Source organism: Geospiza fortis, unplaced genomic scaffold (genome assembly GCF_000277835.1).
Source record: "Geospiza fortis unplaced genomic scaffold, GeoFor_1.0 scaffold40, whole genome shotgun sequence".
In the NCBI taxonomy this organism is placed as follows: domain Eukaryota; kingdom Metazoa; phylum Chordata; class Aves; order Passeriformes; family Thraupidae; genus Geospiza; species Geospiza fortis.
Genome location: NW_005054297.1, coordinates 1,659,117 through 1,665,116, shown reverse-complemented (window position 1 = coordinate 1,665,116; position 6,000 = coordinate 1,659,117). Strand labels below are relative to the sequence as shown.

At 46.0% G+C, this 6,000-nt stretch overlaps 1 protein-coding gene across 1 annotated transcript in view; it reads right to left on the bottom strand.

Moving 5' to 3' along the window:
• C1QTNF7 (C1q and TNF related 7) overlaps positions 1-6,000 on the bottom strand; it is a 50,166-nt gene that overhangs the window by 43,305 nt on the left and 861 nt on the right. The gene's annotated exons all lie outside the window — the stretch shown is intronic.

Sequence of the window (6,000 nt, the reverse complement as noted above, 5' to 3'; positions counted from 1 at the left end):
TTTTCCCCAGCAGAACAGGAATGCGTCCCATTGCCTCAGGTTGAAAAGGCTTTGGATGTTTGGGACTCGCAAAAATTAGAGGGAGGAAGCATTAGTAACAATATCTGACACAGATTTGCCTCATTCATAGACAAATTAACCTTAATCATCCAATTTATAAATCAGCTTTAAGTGAAAGCCCACCCCCCACCCCCCACTGCTGCATATTTGGTGGATTAAGTTGTTTGGTTTCAGTGATAAATTAGAAACATCTGCTTCAGCTGACAGCCTGGAATGGAGGCGTGCACAGAACATGGCTGGCTGGGCTGCTCTCTCTGGTGGGGGATTCTGTGCCAGGCCATTCCTGCCCACCCTGGCCATAGGGCTGAAAGGATCAGGGTCAGGGTCCCCCTCTGCCCTGGGGCTCAGCGGGCAGGGGATGCCCACGCCTGCCCCTGGGCTGGCTCAGGATGGTTCCTGGGGAGGTGGGAGCAGTATTGAGCATCTCCAGCAGTGTACTCTTGGCAGAACCTTCCTTTTAAGGGTGTCTTGGCAGCTCTTCCATGCAAACAAAATTGTTTCTGCTATGGGATCATCATGTCTTAATGACAAGGAATCCAAAGCTCGTGCCAGAGTCAATGCAGAGGCTGCTCAAGCATTAGCACTGATGGCAGTGGGTGTCCCAGCCATCCCTTCTGAAGAAGAAAATGGTCCTAACCAAGGGACAGAGAGGTTTTACAGCCCTGGCCTATCCTTGCAGAGGTGATACAACTTCTGATTGCTGAGTCAGGTTGGACATGGCCAAGAGACACATCTCATCAAGGTGCTTCACATGGGTGTTTAACTTGTTCAGGAGGTATGAAAACAATCCTCCTGGCTACAAGTCCTTATCTGCAGGAGGGGAAATCTAGGGCTAAATCCTGCCAGATACAGCAAGCCAGATATGTCCTGGGGCATCCCTGGAGCTGCACTCACAGCAGACCCAGCCTGTGCATGTCCTTGTGTAACACACGCAAAAGGAACTGTGAGGACTGATCTGACCTCAGCTGTGACCTGACTCTCGCTACAGGGATTTAATACATGCCCTGTTGGGCTGCAGAAACATGTTTTACACACACCATTCAGACATTTTTTTCCCAGCCTTTGGCAATCAAAAGTCTCAGACAGAAGCCCTGACTCTCAAGGACAGAGCACGTCTGCAGAAAGGGAGAATACAAGATAAGCAGTAGTTTCTAACAGCTCCTGTTCCCAGGATGCCCTTTTATTTTTTCCTGGGTATTTTCTCCTGGTGAGTTTAAGGATTATCTGCATTTGATAACAAATTGGGTATATCTGTCAGAGGCAGGCACTCCAGGCAGGCTCAGAGCAGACTCTCACTGTACAGAACAGATCCTAAAATTTAGGCACCTCCTGGTAGTGCAGGAGGCACTGTTCAGGTGTGACACAGTGCAGAGGGATGTGTTTCTGTCTGTGAAATTCCATGAACAGGAATTTTGAATCAGGACTGAGGTGTGTGGCCTGTCAGCATGGAGATAGCCATCCTAGGCAGCTCTGCAGAGGAAATTCTCAATTCTCCTTAAAAAGCTGAGGGTAGTCTCCAATGCAGCTCCCAAAAACCCTGGTCCAATGTGAGGCTGTGTAACCCATCTGTAAATCTTAAAATGCAGAGAAATACAGCCCCTTCTCTAGAGAATCAAATAATAATCACTGCACAGCCATGGAGGTCCATGGAGGCTATGCAGCAGAGCCCCTCTGAGACCCCAGGGGCCAAGCCAGGACAGGGAGTACCTGCTCCCTCTGGGGCTGCAGTGAGGAGGGGAGAGGGCATAGGATAACCTGTTTTACAGTTAGCCAGGACTACTGGTCCTGCTCATCCTGCCTAAACTGTTCCCATATGTCTGACTATTGATGTTACTTGATCTTTGCATTCCCATTTTGGACTTTCAGACACATGGAGAAATTAACGATGATGAAGTTGAGTCAGTAAGAGAACATTTTTTCTTTATTTTCCTTTCCCTTTTCCCAAGATAGGGCAAGAAATGAAAATTCCCTTAATCAAGGAGAGGAGCAGGAGCTGTGATCCAGACACCAGGACACACAGCTTTATGCAAGCTGTTTTGCTGGAGTGTAGGCCATCCTATCCCCACTCCCAAAATTGCTGCCTCTCCCTGTAATAGTTTCTTGCTACCCCACATCAAAGCTGGTGCTCAGAGGTCATCTGCAGACACCTACCACCACTTTCTAGCAGGAATATGAATGGCACAAACAATAACTCAGGAAAGGACAAAGCAGCCTTGGTCTTTCCACTGGGAAATCAGCTGTCCAGAAGCTGGAGAGTGCCTTCCCTGGTCATTTGAGCAGGCTACAGCATGGCCCATCATCCACTGTAGTTTTGGGAGGAAGGGCTGCCCCCCTCAGGAGCCTCCTGTGAGGAAGCAGCAAAGGGGTTTACCCTGGGTGAACACACAGACACACCAGGGAAATGGAAGGTCTGTAGAAGGAGGCTGCCAGGTTGGTAGTTCACAGAAGGAGACAAGCAAAGATGAGTGGGACTGTGGGTTGCCAATGCAGGGCTATGATCTCAGGTTTAGGGGCCAAAACAGGACAGACTCTGAGAGATAACTGTCAGAGCATGCCTGTGCAGAGCTGGAACTTACAGAGACTCAAAGGAGCCAATTGCTCTGCAAAACAAATACCAACATGGTGTCTAGAATAAAGAATGGATGCAAAGAGTAATCTACATGCTTCTCTGCATTTCCACTGCTAAGTGATAGCGAATAAGGGTTGGAAGTAGCAGACTGGGGTGTGCTGGGGAAGTAGGTTGAATCCCCAGGTGCATTGAGAAGCAGCAGGCTGGCGCTGTGCAGGAACATCAGTGCAGGCCTAGCAAGGCTGGCATAACATCAAGTTTTTATAGACTCCTGAAAAGGAAAAAGACTTTTGGTCTTGAGTCGTAACTGCTAGTGAGAATAGCAGATGTATGTTCCAGCACCAAGAGAGTCCTCCTCCAAGAAAAGGGAGAGTTTTCCTGGACAAATCCAGAAGAAAACCAAGCTTCTCTGTTTTTTTCCAAGGGGTAAAAAACCCAGGGGAGGTCTCTCTCTCAGCAGCTCACAAATCACTTTTCCCTGTGCTGCAGTGATGGGTCTCCTACGCTGGCCTGGCTCCAGTCACGAGGCCATCACAGCAATGGGAAGAGGTGGGGTGAGCAGGCCGGACACTCATCTCTTCAGCTCTGCCTGTCCAGCTCTCCTTGCTTTTATAGCAAGTCACTCCCTGTTTTTATTGCACATTTTTTAAACTACATTTCAGGTCCCACCTCAGCTATTAATGCTCTCCCCACTCTCATTTTTTCCTGAAGGAAAAATATCTTTATTGCAGAATGTAGGGAGAAAAAAAATAAGAGAGGGAGAAATAAAACAAAGTTTATTAATTACAATACATCCAAAAACCCCATTCCCTTAACTAAACAGTTCCTTATCCATTCCCTTAGCTTCAACCTTGGACTCCTGCCAAGGAGATGTTCCTGTTTCTTGCAGGATGTCTGATTTTGGGTTTGGGGTCTCTCCAAATGAGAAAGGGAGAACGTGAGTTGAAAATAGGATGGGTGGCCTGATGGTGTCCAAACATAATCAACTGTCTCCATTAAATTTTTGAGATCTGGCCCCATTTGGGTCTGAGAGACGTGATAGTCACATGGATGAGGAAGACAAATACAGTAGATAGACTGAAGATGAGCCAATACATTTAAGCCAGCACAACATATGGACTATCACATCTCTCAGCCTAGGAATGATTGCTCCCCACAGATTTCTACTAAGTTTGCCCAGAGTAAGTGAAACATCCCAGCCAGTGAGACTTTTCCCTTCTTTCCCTCTGGATTATTTTATAACTGTATATCTCTCACTGCCAGGATGTGTTTTGGCATTATTCATACCTTATTCTCCCCCTTTAAAAGTGGTCATCATTATCCTCTGTGATAAGAATTAATTTTATACCAGAGAGTTCTGTTCTTCCCAACACCTAAACCTCACAGAAATGTGTGAACTCCTTGGTCATGTGGCCCATCCCAGCTCAAAGGTGTAACGAAACTGTAAAGTATCTTTTAAGACTTGAATCAGGTGCTTTGCTGTTCTGCTTTCATCACTTTGTGCTTTCCCATCTGCATCCAACATCAGGTGAGTCTCAGACAAACAAGAACAGTTTCACACTGCTTTTCAAAAAATGAAAGCTGAATCCTAATTAATGAAGAACACAAACTGTTTATTTCAGCTTTGGGAAATCAGAGTAGTCTAGATTCCTTCTTCAGCCCAACAGAGAAATGCAGAGAGGTGATGTGCACCTTTTACTTTAGAGAGACTGGGAGCAGACATAAATACCCTTTGCTGACAGTTGCAGCCCTATATCTGTAACTAAAATACAAATCTGCCCAGTGGTTATTTCATTTGCAGCCTTTGTTTTCCAGGTAGGACCATGAAGATGAGCCTGAAAAGACTCTAGATTTCTCTGCCAAGGCAATCACATAATCACTTTGGTGTCCTTTTTGCTAACAGAGAATCCACTTCAGCAGTGAAAATGGAGTTTAACTGTCTTGTATCTGTGACAAGCAACGTCTCTGAATCAGAAACACTTTTTAAATGACCATTACTTGTGTAAAAGTTTGAAACCCTAGGATTTTTGCTTCCCTGTGAGGTTACGTTTTTCTGGTGAATCTAAATTTTAGTTTCATCACTTCAAGGTGATCCTTTGGTAACAGGAATGTTATTTGATCATGCAATGACAGTAAAGGTAATGTTCATACAGCATCTGTTTAAGGGCTCTGAAATCAGGCTTACCAGTGCATGGGGTAGACTTGTGAATGGGCATGTCACAGAGAATTAAGGATATAAGTTTGCTATGTGAATGGGACAGAAGAACTTCTCCTGCAGGCACTCAACCCAGCCCTCAGAAATGTGGATTTTCATCTACCTCCTCACCTTGCCACTGTGACTGAACCACAGATAAGTGCAACAGTGGAGATGATGAAGGGGATGAAATAACAAAATCCTACCTTCTTTGTTTGTATCCTTCCCTGTCACTGCTGCTGAGCCAGAAGCAGTCCCTATGGCTGAGATATTCAGCTTCAGAAAGCCTCCTGTCTCCAGTATCAATAAGCAACACAGAGCAGTTTTTACCACCTTTACTCCCACCTACTCACCAGATTGTTGGGGTATTGTAGAGGAAAGACAAGGAATAGGCAAGCACTGAGAGAGTCAATACACTTCCCAGTCCCTACACTGTGTAGTTCTCTCCCAGGAGACACCTGATAGAAATGTTCCTAGCCCTACCCTTCCAGAGTTCAGCAAAGATGGAAGCCCCAAAAATGTGCTTCCCATTTGGCACAAACAACACAGGGGCTTCAAAGTCAACAGGATTTTAGCATTTCTTCCAAGACAGTGGGCCTATCAGCTCCTTCACTTCCACTTTTGATTTTCTGCACTCCTTTCCCTGCCCTCCCTGCTCTGTGTTTCTCTGCTTTTAAATACATTTCTTACAGTGTGATCCATGGGAGCACAACATTAGGGGCATTGACAGCCCTCCATTCTCACCAGGGTAAATCTGCTCCAGTAGCACAGCTGAAGTTGTCCCAAGTCAGGCAAAACAGGGGACAGGCACTACAGGAAGGGATTTTCTGCTTCTCAAACACAGCATGCTATAGAACACAATAGTTGTGTGATTTCTGAAGCAGGTTCCTGTTTTTAAATTTCCATAGCTTGTACAGCTCCAGGGGCTGTGGGTAATGCTGTGCTCACACCCATATTTTCCTAAAACTTCAGCCCGAAAAGCTTCATCATTTCCTTGCAAATGAGTGGGATGGAGGAATTAGCCCCCACTGTGACTATCAGGTTTTGGGGAGCAGGCAATGCTTGCCTCAGCTTTGCCTGGGTAATGGTAACCAGAGATCCAGCAGAAAAAAGGGAGCTGGAAACTGCTAATCCACTTATACTCTCACCCACCCACCCCAAGGTTGTGATTAATCAC